Source organism: Hypanus sabinus, chromosome 2, assembly GCF_030144855.1.
Source record: "Hypanus sabinus isolate sHypSab1 chromosome 2, sHypSab1.hap1, whole genome shotgun sequence".
NCBI classification, from domain to species: Eukaryota; Metazoa; Chordata; class Chondrichthyes; order Myliobatiformes; family Dasyatidae; genus Hypanus; species Hypanus sabinus.
In genome coordinates this window covers 54479414-54503089 of record NC_082707.1, presented here as the reverse complement: position 1 = coordinate 54503089, position 23676 = coordinate 54479414, and the positions used below count along the sequence as shown (strand labels likewise).

The window sequence follows — 23676 nt, the reverse complement described above, 5'->3', positions numbered from 1 at the left end:
TTTTTTTGTTTTTAGAAGTACAAGATATGCAGAGAGATTGGATAGGCTGGGATTGTTTTCCTTAGCATGAATAAGAAAGTAACCTGATAGAAAAAGTGAAGATAATCAGAAGCATAGATATGGTAGTCAAAATCATTTTCCCATTGTAAGAGCTTTGATTTTAAGATGTGAGGAAGGATTTTAAAGGGGATTTGAGGGATCAGTCTTTTATATAGAGGGTGGCTGATGCCTGGAATTGAATTGAATTCACTTTATTTCTTGCATCCTTCACATACATGAGGAGTAAAAATCTTTACGTTACATCTCCATCTACAGTGCAATCATAATCATTTATATTAAATAGAACAGTCATGAAGTGTCAGAGGAAGTGATGAAATCAAATGCAATTAATACATTAAAGGGGTGCTTCGAGGGATGCCTAAAAGTCATTTTATTGTCTTGGACTATTTCCCGTAGTGGGAAAAAGAAGAGAATTTGCCATTTAGTTGATTAGAAATAGTTGATGATGTTTATTTAGATGCCCTATATTGCTCAAAAGTGCAGTAGGTAATCAAAAGATGAAGTTCAGGTAAATGCATCTGAGGAATTAGCATTGCATTACTTTTTTTTAGCAAGCTTGTTAAATGTTACACTATCTGGAAACATCTGGTCTAATGTGAAATTGTCCAATATGAAGCCTGTAATTTGCAACTCCCGGTGTTAGTATATATAAATTTATGGAGGTGTTTGTATGCAATTTGAAATTGAACATAAACAATAGAACAGTGCAGCTCGGTACAGGCCTTCAGACCACAATGTTGTGCCGACCTTCTAATCTTTAGATCAATCTCAACCTTCCATCCCCCATTGTCTCCCATTTTTCTTTCATCCATGTGCTTACCTCAGCATCTTATAAATGTCCCTAATGTATCTGCCTCCACCACATTCCTGAAAGTACCCAGCACTCAATGTGAGAAAAGCCTTGCTCTGATATCTTTCGCCATACTTTCCCCCAGTCATCTTAAAATTATGCTCCCTCTTATTAGCCATTTCTGCCATGGGGAGAAGTCTCTGGCAGTCCACTTCATGTCTCTTATCATATTGTATACCTCTGTCAAGTCACCTTTCATCCCCCTTTGTTCCAAAGGGAATTGCCCAAGCTCACTCAACCTACCCTTCCTCAAAAGACATGCTTTCTAATCCAGGCAGGATCCTGGTCAATGTCTTCTGCACTCTCTCTAAAGCTTTCACATCTATCCTATAATGAGGCAAGTAGAACTGAACACAATACTCTTAAGTGTGGTCTAACCAGAGCTTTATAGACTGTAACATGACCTGATGGCTCTTGAATTTAATCCCCTGACTAATGAAAGCCAACACACCATGTACCCTATGAACTTGTGCAGCAGTTTAGAGGGATATATAGACATCGACTTCTCATAGAGAGATCAGAAGTGAAAAGAGTGAGCAGTTTCAAGTTCCTGAGTGTCAAGATCTCTGAGGATCTAACCTGGTCCGAACATATTGATGCAGTATAAAGAAGGCAAGACAGCAACTATACATCATTAGGAGTTTGAAGCGATTTGGCGTGTCAACAAATACACTCAAAAACTTTTTACAGTTGTACTATGGAAGCATTCTGTCAGGCTGCATTGCTAACTGGTATAGAGGAGCTACTTCACAGGACTGAAAGAAGCTGCAGAAGGTTGTAAATCTAGTCAGCTCTAACTTGGGTACTACCCTACAAAGTACCCAGGGCATCATCAGAAGCGGTGTCTCAGAAAGGCATCATCCATTATTAAGGACCTCCAGCACCCAGGGCATGACCTTTTCTCACTGTTACCATCAGGTAGGAGGTACAGAAGCCTGAAGGCACACACTCAGTGACTCAGGAACACCTTCTTCTCCTCTGTCATCCAATTCCTAAATGGACTTTGAACCCTTGGACACTACCTCAGTTTTTAAATATATAGTATTTCTGTATTTTTGCACGTTTTTTAAATCTATTCAATATATGTATACTGTAATTGATTTACTTATTATTATTTTATTTTTTCTCCCTCTGCTAGATTATGTATCGCATTGAACTGCTGCTGCTAAGTTAACAAATTTCACGTCACATGCCAGTGATAATAAACCTGATTCTGAACCTTCCATTTCTTCTCACTGCTAAGAATCCTCCCATTAACACTGTATTCTGCCTTCAAATTTGACTATCCAAGCACTTTTCCATCTGGCATTTCTCAGTGCAGCTTTGCATCTGATGAATGTCCCATTGTAACCCTTCAACAATCAACACTATTTGCAACACCACCAACCTTTGTGCCATCTGCAAACCTACTAGCCCACCCTTTCACTTCGTTATCCAAAGCATTTATTTAAAAAAAATCACATGTAGCAGTGTCCCAGAACATATCTCTGCAGTCACCGATGCTCTACCTTCAATCACCCACTACCTTCTGTGAACAAGCCAGTTCTGAATCCACACGGCTAAATTTCCCTGGATCTCATGCCTCTGATTGAGCCTACTGTGAGTAACCTTGTCAAATGCCTTACTAAAATGCATATGCACCACATCCACTGTTCTAGTGTCCTCATCAAGTTGTTTATTCACTTCCTCAAATAATTCAGTCAGGCTTGTGAGGCATGACTTGCCTGTCACAAAGCCATGTTGACTATCCCTCATCAGACCATTTCTTTAAAAGCTTGTAAATCATGTCTCGAAGAATCATCTTGCAATAGTTTGCTTACCATGACGGGTGTCTCACTGGTCTATAATTCCCAGGGTTATCCAGATTATGTTTCTTGAAGTAAGAAATAACATTTGCCACCCTCCAATATTCTGGTACTACTCTGTAGCCAGTGAGAGCAAAAAGATCATCGCTAAAGGTGTAATAATCTATTCCTCATTTCCCATAGTAACCTAGGGTATGGGGTATATGGCACCTGGCCCTGGGGACTTAAGCTTCTTCCTGGCTACATTGTAACTCGAGCACTGTCTGATCCTTGCTTCCTAAGTATGCTTCCTTCTTTCTCTTGACTAGATGTTCCACATCTCTTGTCAACAATGGCTCCCTTCCCCAACCGCCCTTTCCCTGCCTCAGTGGGCCAAACTTAGCTAGAACTGCAAGTGCCCCCTAAATAACCTCCATATTTCTATTGTGCATTTCCCTGTGTACATCTGTTTCTAATTTACGCTCCCAAGTTTATGTCTGGTGGCATCATAGTTCGCCTTTCTCCAATTAAGTACTTTCCTAAGCCATTTGCTTCAGTTGCTGTACAAAGCAATGGTAGAGTTTGGGGATTGTGGTCGCTGCCTCTAAGATGCTCACCCACTCCGAGATCTCTTACCTCTACATCCGACATGCCAGTCCATGGCCTTCTCTACTGCTGCGATGAGGCCCCACTCAGGTTGGAGGAGCAAAATCTTGTATTCCGTCTGGGTAGCCTCTAACCTGATGGCGTGAACTTTGTTTCCTTGAACTTCCAGTAATTGCTCCCCCCCTTCCCCCTTCCCGATTCCCCATTTCCCTTTCTTACCTTATCTCCTTACCTGCCCATCACCTCCCCCCTTTCCCTTTCTCCCATGGCTTTCCTCTTCTATCAAATTCCCCCTTTTCCAGCTCTTTATCTCTTTTACCAATCAACCCCAGCTCTATTTTCACCTCACCCCCCACCCAGTTTTATCTATCACCTACCACCTTGTGCTTCTTCCTCCCCTCCCCCCACCTTCTTACTTTTTGATTTTTCGTCTTTTTTCTCTCGTCCTGATGAACGGTCTCAGCCTGAAGCATCAACTGTTTACTCTTTTCCATAGGTGTGGCCTGGCCTGCTGAGTTCCTCCAGCAGTGTGTGTGTTAGGGAAGTTAAAGTCAACCATGGCAAAAACTTGAATTACATGACAGAGTGTCATGAAAATATTTAGAGAGGTTTTTCAAAAGCTTGTCCTTATTGTCAGCCATAGTTGAAAAAGGAAATCGTGTTGAATAATTATTTTCCTGTTGGCTGAAGGAGCTTCTGAGGAAGATAAAACTGTTTCCTCAGTCTTAAAGAAGGTTCATTTTTAGTTAGACAATATTTTGCAAGGAAGCAAAGTACATAAATTGTGTTTTGCAGCACATAGTTGGACACTCACAGTCAGAATTTGTGTCATTTGCCAATAAAGTACTAATGGCTCCTTGCTTTCAATTTTGTTTTGAGAGTTGCACTTGTTCAAACCAGAAGCACAAGGCACTGTTGATGAGGTTGATGAAATAATGTTTTATTTAATGGATATTTTGTGAATGAAAGCGTATGCCTTGATGCAGCAACCTTAAGAAATGTTATCCATAAAATTTGTATTATCGAGGGGCAAGAAATGTGTGGTAGAAATGATGTGAGGGTGATAATTGATTCTGTTCTTAATATTAATCAGGATTTTCCAGATAATGCCAGTAAGAGTGCATTGAACTGGAGGCATTTTTCAATGAAAAGTGTCAAAGAATTCAGGATATGTGCACAAGCTTGTGTGAATATGAGGGTCCTGAACTTACTGACACGTCATTGCTGGGGTTTCCATGGAATAGCAAAACATGTACTTCTGTCTTGGGGAGTCTGACCACTGGCTAAGTAGCACCTTGGGCATGGTTCAAAAGTGGCAATGTTGTTTATTTCAGTGGAGAGGAATAACAGCAAGGAACTAAGGTGTGTTTTACCTAATGTTCTGAAAACAAATTATGTGTATGCATACTTTTGGGTTATTTTCTATGGTTTAACTTAAATCAAGTTAAAATTTTCTTGATTGATTAATTTTGAAGTTTTGGAATATTTTTGAATGTAAGGGGCTGTAGAAATATTTAAATTTTTGCCAGCTGGCTGTGTTGAGGTATGGCTTAGTTACTTATCAAAGATTTTAAGGCAAGTCTCTGTGTTGGCAGCTCCATCATGCGATGCATTGCTCTGAAGAGCCTCAATAATCATGGTTGAGACAGCTTCTGCATCAAAGTTCTCACTAACAGATTTCCACAAGGTTAGTGCACACTTAATGAGGGGGTAGCTCACTGTAGCCAGGAAGTTTTGGATTGAATGTTAAGTCAATGGACCAGAGTGACAAGAATTTTATACAAAATATGTTCATGTGGTTATGATGCAAGAGGATTGGTAAAAGTTGACCAAAGAACAAAGAACAGTGGAAGAAAATGGTAAATGAGCAATTTCCGAATGGCTTACGATTACTAAGGAGAATCTGTGCAGTGTTAGTGATCAGCTGAAACCAATGTTGAGACTTCTATGAAGTGTATAGTATCCAAGTCTAATTGATAACAAATAAGCTATGAAGGGAGTATTAGTATTGGTTTAATATTGTCACCAGTACTAAGATATAGTGAAAAGCATGTCTTGTATACTGTTTATACAGATCAAATAATTACACAGCGCATTGAGTTATAATCAGGTAAAACAATAAAAATGCAGGATAAATTGTAAAAGCCTACTAAATATATGTGGCACAGGTAAAGTCCGAGATCATAACAAGGTAAATTGTGATGCCAAGAGTCCATCTTACTGTGCAAGAATACCGTTCAAGAGTGGGATAGAAGAGTTCCTTAAGTTTGGAGGTGTGTGCTTTCAGGCTTTTCATCTTCTGCCCACTAGGAGAGCAGAGAAGAGAGAATATCTGGGGTGGGTGGCACTTTTTAAAACTTCAAAAGGCATTTTAAACACTTTTGATCAATGTCATATTTAAGGGACAGCTGCTGGAAAAGTTATAGTACACAAGGTTCATAGTTTTGTATTGCACTTAAAAGGGTCTGTTGTTTGCCATTGTGGAGCATGTGAAGAAAGTCAGATGGGTATTAATATGACAGTGGGAATGGTGGAGAATAGGAAAGGGTGCTGTGTTGGTCAGTAGGTATGAAACCCACTTTTACTAGGTTTCTCTGGAAAACCGGCTCATTAGCCGCTCGCTGACAGCCACTGGATTCCGCAGTGAGAGACCCACCTTTCTTGGGTGTAGCAAGTGCTACACCTGCCCTTACACTTCCTCCCTCACCACCATTCAGGGCCCCAGCCAGTCCTTCCAGGTGAGGCGACACTTCACCTGTGAGTCGGTTGGTGTGGTATACTGCGTCTGGTGCTCCCGGTGTAACCTTCTATATATTGGTGAGACACGATGCAGACTGGGAGACCATTTAGCTGAATACCTACGCTCTGTCCGCCAGATAAAGCAGGATCTCCCAGTGGCCGCACATTTTAATTCCATATCCCATTCCCATTCTGATATGTCTATCCATGCCCTCCTCTACTGTCAAGATGAAGCCACACTCGGGTTGGAAGAACAACACCTTGTATTCTGCCTGGGTAGCCTCCAACATGATGGCATGAACATTGTCTTCTCTAACTTCCATTAATGCCCCTCCTCCCCTCCTTACCCCATCTCTGATTTATTTATTTTCCACCCTCTTTTTTTCTCTCTCTGCCCCTCTCACAATCACTCTTTGCCTGTTCCCTTTGGTTCTCCCCTCCCCCCCCTTCTTTCTCCCTAGGCCTCCCATCCCATGATCCTTTCCCTTCTCCAGCTCTGTATCCCTTTTGCCAATCACCTTTCTGGCTCTCAGCTTCACCCCACCCCCTCCAGTCTTCTCCTGTCATTTCACATTTCCCCCTCCCTCTTCTACTTTCAAATCTCTTAGTACCTTTCCTTTCAGTTAGTCCTGACGAAGAGTCTTGGCCTGAAACGTCGACACTGCTTCTCCCTATAGATGCTGAGTTCCACCAGCATTTTGTGTGTGAATGTGAATGCTGTGTGATTTACTGCCCCCGGCAAGAAATACCAAATTGTACTCTGCATACCATTATAAAGGAGTATATTTAAGAATGTTAATTTAAGCAAATAGTTATTAAATGAAAGAAAGAAAAAAATCAACAAGGGCCCATTACTCTTAAACAGTCAGATGTGCAATTAAGTTGGAGCTCATCTTGAACTTGCCTGTCACTCACGCGCTGGACCCTTGGTCTGTGTGAAAGCACGCACCACTTTCTGAACATCGCTCAAAATCCATCTCGAACAAACAGGTCTCCCACAGGAGTATTGGTTCTTCCTTCTTGAAGCCATTCATCTGCACAAAGCACCTTGTACAACAGGGACGGCATCCTTAGCCATCTTTCCTCCTGCCCTCTCCCAGCTCCCGCCAACAAAGATCTTCAACCCAGTGTTCTCCAGAACCTGCTCCGAACTCCACTCTCCTGATCGGCTGACAGCACTTTCCCAAGTTGAACAGCAAAGCTTCTTATCGCAGCTCAAACCCAAACAAACTGAAAGCAGTACAGACGGCTCTTACAGAATTGCTCAAATACAGCATAGCTGTAAAAATCATAACTAGGGTGTTACAGGTAGAAGGATTGGGGCTGATCGGTGGGTAAAGATTTGTGGGTACTTGGTGAGCTGAATGGTTAACGCTTGGGGTGAAGACTGGCTGCGAGGGATTATGCGGACAGAGAAATTTAGTTCTCAGAGAGGGTGATTGTTAGTTGTGAGAAGGGAATAAGAATCAGTATTTGGGAGATGGTGCTGTTGAGGAGACTGATGTTTGGATGGGAAGGGTTGGTGATTCCGAGTGTTGTGGGGTTGCAGAAGGTCTGTTGTTTGGGGTCTGGTTGGCACATAAATGGTAGGGCCAGAGTTCAGATTGACAAATCGATCAGAGGTTGCAGGCTTAGGATAGGATGTGAGACATCACTGAAAGGCAAGTATCTGAGCATGGAAGTAATTCCATGGGGGTATGGTAGTGAAGTGGTTACCATAATGCTTTACAGAACCAGTGACCCGGGTTTATTTCCCACCACTGTCTGTAAGGAGTTTGTATGTTCTGCGCGTGATCGTGTGAGTTTTCTCTGGGTGCTCTGCTTCTTCCTGTGGTCCAAAAACGTACTGGTTGGTAGGTTAATGGACCATTGTAAATTGTCCCATGATTAGGCTAGTGTTAAATAGGGGGATGCTGGGTGACGTGGCTTGAAGGGACTATTCTGCACTAAATCTCAATAAATATATAAAAAATAAATTATGCAAATCCAGGCTTGTCCATTTATTAGCACATCAGATGAATGGAGGATTTAGATGTAGAAGAATCATGAATTTCATGCAGTTTGACCTGTTTAATTGTTCAATGTAAAGAGTCCAGTGATATATGAAACATGGCACAACATCGCTCAAATTTCAAAGCAATTGAATTTTAAAGGAATTGCACAAGGAAGATGCTATGGAATTGTACCTTCTGGCTCACAACCTGATTAAGGGGACAAAATCACAGTGTAGTGTATTAGCTATTTTGGTCAGTGATGAGGGCATATTCCTTCATTCACATGGTTGTGGATAATTTGGAATTCAGCAGGTTGCTGAATATATACAAACCTTAGATTAATTTTCTTCCAGGCATACTCAATGAATCCAATGACCACAATAGAATCAAGAAAAGACCTCACCAGTTGGGCAACCAGTGTGAAAAAGACAACAAACTACGCAAATCCAAAAATAAATAAATAACAATAATAAATAAGCATTAAAATATTGAGAGCATGAGATGAAGGGTCTTTGAAAATGAGTTCATAGGTTGTCCTGTTTCAGTGATTGGACAAGTGAAGTTATCCCATTTGATTCAAGAGCCTAATGGTTGAGGGGTAATAATTGTTCCTGAACTTGGCGGAGTGAGTTCTAAGGCTCCTGTACCTTTTTCCTGATGGCAGCATTAATGATGATGGATGCTGCTTTCCTGTGAGAACATTTCATGTAGATGTTCACAATGGTGGGGAGGATGTTACCTGTGATGAACCAGGTTGTATCCACTACCTTTTGTAGGATTCTCTTTTCACGGTCATGGTTGTTTCCGTACTAGGCTGTGATGAGGCCTATCAGTATTCTCTCTATCACACATCTATACAAGTGTTTCAAAGTTTTAGATGTCGTGCCAAATCTTCTCAAACTCCTAAGGAAGGTGCTGTCATGCTTTCTGTTAACTGCACTTGTGGGCTGGGCCCAGGACAGGTCCTCTGAAATTATAACAATGGGGAATTTAAAGTTGCTGACCCTCTCCACTTCTGATCCCCCGATGAGGAATATGGTACCTCATGAACTTCTGGTTTTCTCTTCTGGAAGTCGACAATCAGCTCCTTGCTGATGTTAAGTAAGAGATTGTTGTGATGGCACTACTCAGCCAGTTCAATGTTTTGGAGCTGTGCTTAGCCACCCAGTCATAAGTTCAAAGCAAGTGGAGAAAGGGACTATGCAGGCAGCCTTGTGGTGCACCTGTGCTGATGGAGAATGTGGAGGAGATTTTTTTTTACACGTTGACTTGCATAGGGATCAAATGGGAAAATGAGCTTTTCTTTGTTGAACAAAGAAGGTGGCTCAGGAGCTTTAAGGCCTGCACTTGCTCATATTATACACGACTGAGGAAAATATTCAAGCTATGGAGGAAATTGGCAGAGAATCTTTATTAGGGTGACTTTGAGAATTAATAGAAAAAACACTTTTGGGATTGAAAGCAATTTTATTCATGGAACATTGAATACTATTTCAATGTATGGAGAATGAAGTAAGTGGCATAAATTAAAATTGCTGATAGGAAAGTGGAGGGTAGATGTATGATTTGTAGGTTGGTGTTTCATATTCTGTGTTTCTCGCTTGATTTGTTCTTTTTTTTAACGTGTTGGGTGTTTGATGTTTTTCTTTGGGTTTCCATGGTTTCTTTTGATGTTTTGTGGCCGCTTGGGGGAAGGCAAATCTCAGGGTCATAAACTGCATCAAATAATAGTTTGATAATAAATATACTTTGAATTTTTGAATTGATAGGACTTTACTTGGATATACAGTGCCTACAAAAAGTACTCACTCCCTTAGAAGTTTTCATATTTTATTGTTTTACAATATTGAATCACTGTTTGAAAAAATGTGGCTTTTTTGATACTGATCAACTGGAAAAGACTAATATCAAAGTGAAAATGGATCTCTACAAGGCGATCTAAATTAATTACACAAAAATAATTGCCTAAGTGTTCAGCCCCTTTAATATGACACAACAAATCATCACTAGTGTAGTCAATTGGTTCTGGAAGTCATATAATTAGTTAAAAGGAGATCTGTTTTTGGAGACCTGTGTGCAATCAAGGTGTTTCAATTGATTATAGTAAAAATACACCTGTATCTGTAAGGTCCAATTGTTGGTCAGTCAGTATCCTGGCAAAAACTACACCGTGAAGACAAAAGAACACCCAAGTAACTCCATGAAAAATGTATTGAAAAGTGTAAGTCAGGAGATGGATGTAAGAATATTTCTGAGTCACTGACTATCCCTTGGAGTACATGAAGAAATGGAAAGAATATGGCACAGCTTTAAATTTGCTTAGAGCAGGTCATTCTCAAAAACTGAGTGACTGTGCAAGAAGGGGACTAGTGAGGGAGGCCACCAAGAACCCTATAATAACTCTGGAGGAGTTACAAGCTGCAGTGGCTGAAATGGAGACACTGCAAATACAACAACTGTTGCCCAAGTGTTCACCAGTCACAGCTTTATGGGAGAGTGGCAAAGAGAAAGTCACTGTTGGAAAAATAGTCACATGAAATCTCATGTGAGATTATGTGACTATTTGCCAGAAGGGATGTGGAAGACTCTGACGTCATCTGGAAGAAGGTTTTATGTTCTGATGAAACCAAAGTTGAGCTTTTTGGCCATAAGACTTAATGCTATGTTTGGCAAAAGCCAAACACCGCACATCAGAAACAAGCCATCCCTACCAGGAAGCATGGTGGTGGTCACATCATGCTGCGGGGATGCTTCACTGCAGCAGGCCTTGGAAGGCTTGTGAAGGTAGAAGGTAAATTGCAGTGTCCTGATGTGCAAAGCTGATAGAGACCTTTCCACGCAGACTCAAGGCTGTGATTGCTGCCAAACTTGTCTATTAAATACTGACTTGGAGAGGGTGTATACTTAAGCAAATAATTATTTTGTGTTTAATAAATTGTAATAAGTTCAGACAAATTAGTAGAAATTTGTTTTTACTTTGACACAAAAGAGCCGTTTCTGTTGATCAATATCAAAAAAAGCCAAATCAAATCCACTGTGATTCAATGTTGTAAAACAATAAAACATGAAAACTTCCAAAGTGGGGGGGGGGGGTGAATACTTTTTATAGGCACTGTGTGCTTCAAGGATTGTCTTCCCGGTCAGTGTAATGGGCCCAAAAATCTTGGACTCATTCATAAGTGAGTTGGATGACAAATATGAGAAAATGTTTTTATTTAACATCGTTCAAATGGATGAAATGGACTCTAGTGTTCATGTTAATCTCTTTTTTAAATGGACTTTACTTATATTTTCTTCATTTTAATAAGTATCATTTTCTTATAACGCATCTTTACAGTTAATGTTTAGAAGGTTTTTCAATAAAATAGTTTTTATCTGTTTTATTAAATCAGCACGTGCAAGGAGTTTCCCTTTTAAATTATATTTGACATTACAGTTCCCATAACTATAAAGGACTGAATGATAGAGCCAAAGGGAGAATCACATTTGTCTTAAGATAATATTGACAGATTTTTGATAGTTTGGTTTTACAGAACAAAAATAGTTACATATTTATTTAAGCAGACTTTTACATTGTTTATTATGTTTTTATCATAAAAACTAATGATTTGTAAACTCTTCAGAAACACATGCATTAGAGTGCCAGAGAGCATAATGATCCAAGGGAATCATTTGTTACAATCCAGATGAATTGTTGTGGAGTTCTGGAGAAGAGGGGTTTGGATGTGTTTAATTTTAAATAAATTGTCTGAAATGTATATGGCATCTGAAATAGTAATGCCTTAATTAAATATAACCAGGAAACCTATAATGTTTTTATCAACACAAGTGCACTAGTCTAAAATAAGCATTAGATATGGAAAGTACTTTTATTTAATGTTTGTCATTTATTAATTGTATTAATTTTCATATTGAAAAGCTGCAATGAACTCTGTTCATGCTGACATGTTTATTGCTCCATCGTTTGTGTATGTTTATTGCTTGAGTATTGAATACCCTAAGTTTATGGGAATCAAGACGTTGAATTACTTCTCCTTTGGAATGAAGCATGCCTCCAGCCAGTGAAGATATTTGATTGAGTTCAATCATCAGCCTCTGACATTGCTGCAAAAGCTTCTCAAAGCATTGGCTTAGACCAGCCGCCTTCAGCTGCTCATCAATTGCCTTCCTCCATGATTAGGCATGAAGTGGGAATATTTGGTGTTGTATCTCCTTAGCAAATGCAGCAAGTTCTGGATAGTAGTTATGCACAGGATAGTAAGTGGCAGGTAACATCCATACTACATAAATTATAAGCAATAATCATCTGCAGCAAGATGAAATGTAACCACTTAGTGTTGATTGTCAAGGACTTCACCATAATTGTGTTCAACATTCAGTGTGTTGCCATTAATCAATGACTTAAATGGATCAGGTACAAAAGTAAATAGCTATCCTGTACCAAGGGACTCTTGTTCCTGATAATTGATCATTCAAGTGTTTATTTACAAGGCACATTTGGGGTTGGACAACACCCTCCACTTGCTGGATGAGAGCAATTCTAATAACCCTCAAGTCCAACCTCATTCAGCACAAGGTGATCTGTAATATTTGGCACCTTGTCCACTATATTCAATATTCACTTTCTTCACCATCAGCACTCTTGGTGTGAAATTAAAACTGCAGTTAACTACATCCAAATTAAGTATTGCAATTTATCTGAACCCAGTACTCTTTGTTTAGCCTTGTCAGTCTGGTCATTTACTCAACTTTCAGAGGGAAAGATTGTTCCTTTGGCTTATGGCTGCAATAGTTTGCAGCTTTCAAAGGGAACTTGGGGTTGAAATCCAAACATCCCTCAAGGTCGCTGCACAGGTTGGTAGGGTAGTTAAGAAGGCCTATGGGATGCTAGACTTCATTAACAGGGGGATTGAGTTCAAGAGTAGCGAGGTCATGTTGCATCTCTACAAATCTCTGGTGAGACCACACTTAGAGAATTGTGTTTAATTCTGGTCACCTCATTATAGGAAGGATGTGGAAGTTATGGAGAGGGTGCAGAGGAGATTTACCAGGATGTTGTCTGGTTTGGAGAACAAATCATAGGAAGCAAGGTTGGCAGAGCTGGGACTTTTCTCTTTGGAGCGTAGAAGAATGAGAGGGGACTTGATAGAGGTCTACAAGATTATGAGAGGCATAGATAGGGTGGCTAGCCAGTACCTGTTTCCCAGGGCACCAATAACAAACACCAGTGCGCATATGTACCAAATTAAGGGAGGGAAGTTTGGGGGAAACATCGGGGCAAGTTTTTTACACAGAGGGTTGTGAGTGCCTGGAATGACTTGCCAGGGATGAGGGTGAGGGCTAAAACATTAGGGGTATTTAAGAGCCTCTTAGACAGGCACATGGATGAAAGAAAAATGGAGGGTTATGGGGTAGTGTGTGTTTAGTATCTTTTTAAGGATTATATGGGTTGGCACAACATGGAGGGCTGAAGGGCCTGTACTGTGCTGTAATGTTCTATGGTTCTTTCAGTGGCCTTTGCTGGGGATTCTTCAGACTCCTGTTTCTCCTGGTCTGTTCTCAGCCTTGGTTTCTGTTCTCTCTTCAATGGTCATTGTATTGAATCCAAGCTGTGATCTGGTTTGTTCATCACGATTCAACCATGGATGAATTAGCCTGTTCCATTTAGAGCCCAAGGTTCAATGTTTCCCCAAATTTAACTCAACTTTAACAAATTTAACATTTATGCATTTGAGTTTTTCTGACAGGTTGTGTAGCCATGCTCCATTTTATAATACCCTGGAGAGCAATTTTTGTAGCAACTTCCCTATCTCTGTGCAGAAAACCTCATGAATTTTATATGATGCACCCAACTACTTTATCTATGCCTTAGGAGAAGGGAAGAACAAGCTCAGTTTTTTATGATTTCTGCATCTTGGAATCCAAATGAATTTAGTATAGAACATAGACCAGTGCAGCACAGGAACAAGCCCTTCAGCACACAACGTTGTGCCAAACCAATTAAAATTACTAATTAATGGAGCAACCAGAGCTGTTCTCAATTTTCCAGATGCTGCCTAACTAGAGATTTATAAAGATGCGACATAAGTTGTTGACTTTTGTACTCAATGCAATGACTATTGAAGGCAAACATGCCATATGCCGCCTTAACCATTCTATCAAGCAGTGTGGCTACCTTCAGGGAGCTATGAACTTGGACCCCAGGATCCCTTTGCTCATCAACACTGTTGAGGGCTGTGTTCTCAAAAAAATATACCCAAGACTACAATCCTTTATGAGCCAGTAAAGTGTATTATGCTGTTACTCATATGATGGTTAGTATCATTCAGACCATACAAAAGAACACTGAATCGTGGATGCCAGCATGTCAGGCAACCTGATTCAATACAGTTCTCGGCATAGTTAAAAGTTCAAAGTAAATTTATTGTCAAAGTACATGTATGTCACCATATACAACCCTGAGATTCATTTTTATGGGTGTATACTAAATCTAAGAAACACAGTAGAATCAATGAAAGCCTGCACCCAATAGGACAGATAATCAATGTGCAAAAGACAACGTGCAAATATAAAAGAAAAAAAGGAATAAATATCGAGAGCATAAAATGAAGAGTTCTTGAAAGTGAGTGCATAAGGTTGTGGGAGCAAGTTACTGATGGGGTCCGGAATGGAGACTAGTCATGATGAGTTGGGGAGATCAACATATATTGTATCTAGATTTGCAGCTTACTAACAGCCATTTGTAAAGGGCAATGAATGAAAAAGCAACCATACTTATTTAAGTGGGGTTCCCATTCTGAATGGGAGAAGATTTTTTCCTAATTTTACTAAATGTAAAGTTCTTAATTAAATTTTATCAGTTTTAATTTATCTTTAAATTCATTCCAATTCTTTAATTCTATTTAATGTGTTCTTAATTGTCTCTTTTAGCAGATATTTGGGGACAGTTGAAAGTGCCTTTTGACAACACGAGCTCAGGCATTTCATTGTATTTCTGTAATCTGAGTTTTTGGCTTTCAGGCATTTCATTGTTTAACTAATTAGCTCTCGGGTTTGCTCACCTCATTCTGGTCACTTTTTTTCTCTTGCTGTTATCTGCACAATCCATTTTTCCAATTTGATGGCAAGGACGGCATGTTTATATTTGAGTTATAATAATGGACTTTATTTTAATTCAACCTTTCATCATTTGGATGAAAGTTTAGGCATGAACGTGGATTTTTCTAACTTCTGGTACCTCCCACCCCCTTCCAGTTTTCCCTTATCCAACCAGGCTTGTCATCCCTTTTCTTTCATCTATACATTCCTCTATTCGGTTCCCCTCCTTACCTCCTTCCCAATATTTAACAGTTCACTGTCCTCTCCGATCAGATTCCATCTTCTTCAGTCCTTAGTTGCTTCCACCTCTGCTTCTTGTCATTTCCACTCTTGGCTTCAACCACTTGCCTATCACCCCTCACCTGAATTCACCTATAACCTGCCAGCTCTTGCTTCACCCACCCCCCCCCGTTTTACACTCTGCCCTCTTTCTTTCCGGTCCTGATGAAGGGTCTCAGCCTGAAACGTTGACTGTCCTTTTCCCTTCCCACTGTAGATGCTGCCTAACCCTCGAGTTTCTCCAGCATTTTCAGTGTTCATCCAGATTTCCAGCATTTGCAGTCTTTCTTTGGTCCCTTTAACTTCTGGCATTTTGGTTCTGGTTTGATGTGTCCAGTAAATGTAGAAATGAAAATATGTTGTAACTGTAGAAAATTATTTGAATATATGCAGTCTGATATTCCATAGTAGAGTGACCTCAGCTCTCGTGCTCTCTCCCTCCCCGCCCCCCCCCCCATAGAAAAGTACAGCACAGAAATGGGCCCTTTGACCCATCCAGTTTGTGCTGAGCCATTTAAGCTGCCTACTCTCATTGACCTGCACTGGGACAATAGCCCTCCATACCCCCACCAACCATTTACCTATCCAAACCTCTCTTAAACATTGAAATTGAGCCTGTCTGCACCACTTTCAATGGCATCTTGTTCCACGTGCTCACCACCCTCGAGATGAAGAAGTTTCCCCTCATGTTCTCCTTAAACTCTTTACCTTTCACCTTTAACCCATGATTTCTAGTAGTAGCTTACCCAAACCTCAGTGGAAAAAGCCTACTTACATTTATCCTATCAATACCCCTAATAATTTTGAATACTGTACCTCTATCAAATCTTCTCTCCATTCCTTGGAACATTGGAGATTAAGTCCTTACCTATTCAATCTTCCCATTTAACTTGGGTCCTCCATATCTGGTAACATCCTTGTAAATTTTCTCTGTACTCTTTCAGCCTTATTTACATCTTTCCTGTAGATAGGTGGCCAAAACTGCACACAATACTCTAGATTAGGCCTCACCAATATCTTGTATAACTTCAATATAACATTTCACTGAAAACACTGATTATGAAGGCCAATATGCCAGAAGCTTTTTTTTTTAACGACCCTATCAACCTGTGACGCCACTTTCAATGAATTATAGACTTGGTTTCTTGGATCCCTCTTCTACTGCACTGCTCAGTGCCCTATCATTCACTGTGTTGGACCTTCCCTGGTTTGTCCTACTAAAGCGCAACACCTTGCATTTGTCTACATTAATTTCCATTTGCTCTGATAGTCTTCCTCACTGTCCACTACACCCCAAATCTTAGTGTCATCCTCAAATTTGCTGATCCAGTTGACCTCATTATTATCTAGTTCATTGATAAAGATGACCAGCAACAACAGACCCAGTACAGATCCCTGTGGCACTTCACTAGTCACAGGCTTCCAGTTAGAGGGGTAATCGTTTACTGCCACTCTAGCTTCTCCCACAAAACCAATATCTAATTCAAGTTACCACCTCATTGTGAATGCTGAGCGATTGAACCTTCTTGACTAGCCTCCCTTGTGGGACCTTGTCAAGTGCCTTACTAACACCCACTGCCTTGCCTTCATCCACTTTCTTGGTAACTTCCTCAAAGACTCTATAGGCATGAAACCATGGCAACTATCCTTAATCAGTCCATGTCTATCCAAATGCCATATATCCTGTCATTAGAATAACTTCCAATAACTTTCCCACTGTTGATGTCAGACCCACCGGCCTATAATTTCCTGGTTTCTTTTTAGAGCCTTTCTTAAATAGCAGAACAACATTGACTATCATCCAATCCTCCAGCACCTCACCTGTTGCTAAGGATGATTTTAAATATCTCTGCTAAGGCCCCATCAATTTCTGCACTTGCCTCCCACAGGGTCCGAGGGAACACTTTCAGGCTCTGAGGAATTTCCACCCTAATTTGCCTCAAAGCAGCAAATACCACCTCCTCTGTAATCTATATAGAGTCCATGAAGTTGATGCCATTTTGCCTCATTTCTGTAGACTCTGTGCCCATCTCCTGAGTAAATACAAATGCAAAAAATCCCACATCTCTTTTGGCTCCACACATAGATGACCATTCTGATCTTTCAGAGGACAATTTTATCCCTTGCAGTCCTTTTGCTTTTAACTTATCTGTAGAGTCTCTTTGCATTTTCCTTCACCTTGGACAATCTTGTGTTCTTTCAGCCTTCCTGATTTCTTAAGTGTTCTCTTGCAATTCTTATACTCCATAAGCACCTTACTTGTTCCTACCTGCCTGTACCTGCTATGCACCTCCTTTTTTCTCCTTAACCAGGGCCTCAATATCTTTTGAAAACTGAGGTTCCCTACACCTGCTGTCTTTTCCTTTTATTCTGACAAGCACATACAAGCTTTGTACTCTCAAAATTTCACTTTTGGAGGCCTCCCATTTATCAAGTATACCTTTGCCAAACAACCGCATGTTCCAGTCCACACTTGCCAGATTCTTTCTGATACTATCAAAATTAGCCTCTCTCCAATTTAGATTGTCAATCCGTGGACCAGACCTATCTCTTTACGTATTTACTTTGAAACTAATAGCGTTGTGATCACCAGATGCAAAGTGTTCACCTACGCAAACTTCTGTCACCTGGTCTGTCTCATTCCCTATTAGACATCCAGTATTATATATTCTTTTGAAGGGACTTTGATGTACTGATCAAGAGAACTTTCCTGAGCATATTTGACAAACTCTATACTGTGTAGTCCTTTTACAGTATGGGAATCCTGTTGATAAGTGCAAAGGTAAAATCACCTATTGTACCAACCTTGCGTTTCTTGCAACAGTCTGCGATCTCTTTACAAATTTGTTCCTCTAAATCGCTTAGATTGTTGGGTGGTCTGTAATTTAGTCCCATTAATGTGGTCATACCTTTCTTATTACTCAGCTCTACCCATTAACGCCTCACTAGACTGAGCACTGCCGTGACATTTTCTGTGGATAATAACGCCATCCCTCCCGCTCTGTCGCATCTAAATCAATGGAACCCATGCACTGAGCTGCCAGTCCTGCCCCTCTTGCAACCAAGTCTCACTAGTGGCTACAATATCGTAATTCCATATGTTGATCTATATTGTGAGCTCATTTGCCTTTCCTACGCTACTTGCATTGAAACATGTGCAGCTCAGGACGTTAGTTGCAACTTTTCGATACCTGACTTTAACAACAACTGTCTCCGCAACCTCTCCACTATCTATTCTGACACTCTGGTCCCCGTTCCCCTGCAACTCTAGATTAGCATCCTCCCCCCACAATGTAGCATTACCAAACTTTCCGGCACCAATATTAGTCCCCCCTCCAGTTCAGGTGCAAACTGTTCCTTCTGTATAGGTCTCACCTTCCCCAGAAAAGAGTCAAATGCTCCAAAAATCTGAAGCCCTTCCTCCTGCACCATCTCCTTAGCCATGTTTTAAACTATAATTTTTCTGTATCTGGCCTCACTAGTATGTGTATTGGGTAGCAATCCTCGGATCACAACCTTGGTCATCCTGCCCTTTAACTTAACACCTATCTGCTTGAACTCACATTGAAGAACCTCATCACTCCTCCTACCTATGTCATTAGTACCTACGTGCACCAGGACCTCTGGCTGTTTATTCTCTCACTTAAGAATACTGAGGGGGCTCTCCAAGATATCCCTGAACCTGGCACCTGGGAGGCAACATACTATCCAGTAATATTATCCAAAGTGATATACCTGTTGTTGAGGGGAATGACCACAAGTACTCTTCACTGGCTTCTTAATCCCTTTCCCCATCCTGACTTGTCACCGAATTTCCTGTGTCCTGCCCTTTGGGCGTAACCACCTCCCTATATGTCCTATCATCCCCTCAGCCTCCTTAATGATCCAGGATTCATCCATTTCCAGTTCCAGCTCTTTAATGCAGGATGTTAGAAGGTGCAGCTGGATACACTTCTCTTAATTGTTGTCATCTGGGACACTGAAAGTCTCCCTGCCTTCCCACCCACTGCAAGAGGAGCATTCCACAATCCTGCCTGGCCTCTCTACTGTTCCTAACTTGGCAACTATAAAGAAGTAAAAGCAGTGAACTGGGCGTGGAGAAATAAAAACTCTATCTGCAGCTTTTTTCCCCTTGAAGCCTCTTCCTTGCTAAGCCTCGAAGAGCTAAAGCCTCAAAATCTCCACTCTAACTCTGTCCACTGTAATGATGGCCACTTTGAAAAGATTATGGAAAGTTTTAGGGTGTGAAAGACTTTCGCACAATACAGTATTTTCGATGTGGAGTAGAGAGCAAGTTTGCAAATTTGGTGGGAGCAAAGGGTGTTGGGATGGGCTAGAGTGGAACACTGCAGGCAAGGTGTGGGACTGGTGGCAGAGAAGGAGTGCCGGGGCGGAAGATAGCGTGGGTGCAGATAACACCCAGCCCTGAGATTCCAGGAAAGGTTATTTGATTTATTGGTTGTTATGGCATGTCTCTCAGGTGCTTCCTACTCCTTCACCTCTCCCTTCCCCTTTTCCCAACATTGATTCTTCTCTCCCTGCCCCCTTCTCACTCTCAGTCCACAAAAGAGACTCGTGTCAGAATTGGGTTTATCCATTCCTCACCTATCTCATGGAATTTGTTTATATACCTAGGACTTTTGCACAGTACTACATAAACAAATCAAATGCAGTAGTAGCATAAAATTTGTTGATCTTCAGAATTGATGAGAGGCAATGTGGTAGATAGTGGATGTATTTTTGTTATTTTCTTTTCATTGATGCTTACTTCTCTATGTGATAACACTTCGCAGGAGAGGGTGACCAATCTATTAAAAATTGACCTTATTATTACTAGCAAGATTAAAAAATATATATAATTATCTAAGTTGTAGGGTCAATATAATACCAAATTCATGTCTGTGAATTGGGGTTTTCCTTTGCCATGTGTGTTCTTTGGCCAAGAAAACAGTGCACTTCCACATGACTTAAAGTGTGATTCTTGGGATATGTACAAGAGGGACTTCAAATGATTTTTCAGCAATTCATAATTCTTTTGATGAGTAGTATATTTGTACCTTGTGTACAGGCACTCCTGTGCTGAGAATCACTTTATGGACATACAATCAATATATATGTATCTTGTGTATTTATATTTATTGTGTTTTTTTTTGTTATTGTTTCCTTTATCTTAGTTTTTTTTGCACCGCAACAGATGCGGAGTAACAATTCTTTTGTTGTTGACATTTGTGTTCTGGAAATGACATTAAACAATCTTGAATATCATACATGGATATGTCCTTTATAAGAAGGGTAAGCTTTTGATCCATGAACAAAGAACAAAGGATCTCTTCCACTACTGTAACTGAAAACAAGTTGTCTTAATTGCTTCCGAGTGTTAAAGAAAATGTGTTGTTTTCTGGGTTGTGTTGTTGGCCAAGCTTGTATGCTCTCTATTGTTACTCTGTGAAGCTGACAGCAACTCAAGCATATGTCAATGTGCAATTAAACATGGAAATTCAAGTTTTACTCCCATTGATAACTGGATTCTTCATCCTCCATTGGATAAGCTGATGCGATCTTCAGCAAATACAATCAGCAGAAAATCAGGGATTTATTTGAACTCTATCTGTTTACGTGGAATGCTGTTTGTACAATCTACTGAAATGTTAAACCTTGGTAGGTTTCTAATGGCCTTCTAAAATGTTATTGTTTATTAATTTGAAGTATTTGTTTCTATCTATGGAATAATAATCCTTTAGAAAAACGGTTTGAGAATTCCGTTGTCTTCAAGATAAATGGATTTTTATTCTCCACTTTCCACTTTTCTACTGCATGTAAAATAGGAAAAAGAACATTTTTAATACCTCATTTGGATGTGAAAATTCTTCCATATGATTGACTGCTCAGATTGATTGGCTTGCTTATGTCATGGCTAGACTCTATAAAGCCATTTTACTGCACTTAATATCAAAAGTGGAAAAATTTATGCCTCAGCCAATTTGATCTCCCCCTGCCCCCCCCCCCCCCAAGGTCAATGGCTGTGCAAAAACCTTAAATGTTGACCTGAAAATCCAGGCATTTGCTTCCAGTGTAACCCTAATTTTTAATTAAAGTATTTATTTTGAGGCTTGGAGGATCTTTTATTTTCTTTAATGCTTGAATGGATTTTAAAATGGTTTGTTAATCATTTTTGCATTTAATGATCAAACAGTGTTAGGATTTAGATTCTCTGAAAAACAGTGCATTGAAATAACAGAGTAAGGCAAGTTCTCAATGGGTTAATTTGGCTTTTTATAGGGTTAATCTGTGCTAAATTATCAGATTATATGATTGAGAGTGAAGACCTTGATCTTTGTTGGTAGAAAGTATTAGATAGTAGCCGTAATACAAAGTCTCATTAAAGAAACTGTCAGGACTCGTCCACTTTGTCATCACCTGGGTTATCCTGCAAGAGGCAACTGTCGCTTCTTGTCAGTGCATTATAAAAGAGGCATTTACAAATAAATGAAAAATGTCACATTTGATATCAGTCCTTAAAGCTTGTAGTGTGTCAGCTTGCCACAAATTGCCCCTGTTGCTCTATATTTCAGGTTCTGCCGTCTTCAGCAGTCAATAGTTTAGGATGGGTGGAGTCTTTTCCGATACATTAGAGGTAAGCTCCGTAAGACTTGCTTTTATTAAAAATAATAGAATTCTTTGGGCTGATGCTAACAATTAAATAGGAATACAAAATAGAGGATGTTTTGTGCACATGGTCTGGCAATGCTAAAATCTGAAAGAAGTTACTGCATAGATAGAATTTTTTAAATGGATTAACTTCCAAATATTTACTAAGAATTCATGAATACATTGGAATTAATTGCTTATGTTGTTTTCTTTACCCACCCCCCCTCCTTAGCCAACCAAAAACATAGCTTCTATGTTTGCTTAGATAGTCTTCACTTTTTTGGCAATATATCTCTGATTAGTTTGAAAGCTCACTGATCTGTTAATTATACGAGTGAACATTCAATATAATGAACTGAAGAATAGGTTAAATTCTCAGTAAATAATATTACACAGATTTGGAGAATTATTAATTTGCACCTGTAATTGTAGTACTTTTTGGATTGCACACAGTAAGTTTATGTATACAGTACTCCAGATGTGAGAACCATGCAGTTTTATGGAAAGTTGGGCAAATTCTCCAGCTTTTGCTTGAAATGAATGTAATTCATCCCGTTGTACTTAAATGGACTTGAAAATACCATTCTTGTAAATTCATTCGTTTAATTGTCCTTCATCCTTTGGGGTACTCCTCTGTTTTGCAGATGGTTATGAAGAAAAAGAATTTCAGGATGTATATTGTATACATTTCTCTGACATGAAGTGTACTTATTGAAATTGACCCTAAACCTTTCAGAATAAATAAGCCATTGATGCCAATATAGTACTGTAGTTAAAATAAAAATTGAGGCTTCTGAATTTGCTCTTCTTTAGTTGTATTCATAAAATCTTGCTGTTTCCTAGGCTAAAGTTTTATTTTGAATTGGTTTAGATTTGCTTTTAGTAAAACATTATCTACCTACAAACATGCAGTTGATTTTACTTGTGACACTAGAAAATGAGCCACTTAATTCATCAGGAGCATGATTAAAGCATTGTTGGAATTAGCCAAAGAATAACAATGAACAGAACAAGGTGCGATTAAATAGTACAGCAAAATGTTGCAGGTAATATGGATTTTTGGAAGGACATACTGTGTAGAGACACAAACCTGAGCTGAAGGTGTTGAGGTACTCATCAGATCTAACAACATGTATTTCTCTGTCTACCACTAAAATGCACTTCTGCACATTAGCAACTTCCTTCTTCACTCAAATCCATTGGAAGTAAAAGTTAATCAATGTCAGTGTCCTTTCACAGGCCAATATTCAAAAAAGGCCATAAAAGTGAATTCTGTTGGCTCCGTTGGACAGACAATACCATTCACATGTCTTGCACCAGAATCTTAGCAACATTTCAAGTTTATGTCATGGGAATTGATTACAGGGAAAAGAGGAATAAATTCCAAAGTTAAGAAGGGGAAATGTGCCGATAACATTATGTCAATAACATACTGTAATGTTACAATGCCTGTGAGTTCAAACAGAAAATAGATAATGAACTTTAATTGTATGTGCACTTGTGGCAAACATATTGTACCTTTTAATAGTGGTCAGTTGATGCTAAAGGCTGAATATTTATTTCTCATTCTGTAGTTTATATAATTGTGCATCTAAAGTATGCAGATATGCATCATCAT

The 23676-nt window shown here is 39.7% G+C and overlaps 1 protein-coding gene across 8 annotated transcripts in view; it reads left to right on the top strand.

Annotated features, from left to right (window-relative positions):
- LOC132378867 (inactive N-acetylated-alpha-linked acidic dipeptidase-like protein 2) overlaps window positions 1-23676 on the top strand; it is a 937774-nt gene that overhangs the window by 8470 nt on the left and 905628 nt on the right. For 4 of the 8 annotated variants that reach the window (XM_059946161.1, XM_059946120.1, XM_059946130.1 and 1 more), the window contains exon 2: window positions 21983-22044. The exons of 2 other annotated variants lie outside the window; for them this stretch is intronic. The gene's annotated coding sequence lies outside the window, so the exon portion shown is untranslated. Of the gene's footprint in view, window positions 1-4895; window positions 4988-21982; window positions 22045-23676 lie in introns of all 8 variants that reach the window. 2 more of the 8 variants (XM_059946141.1, XM_059946148.1) reach the window with 1 other exon arrangement.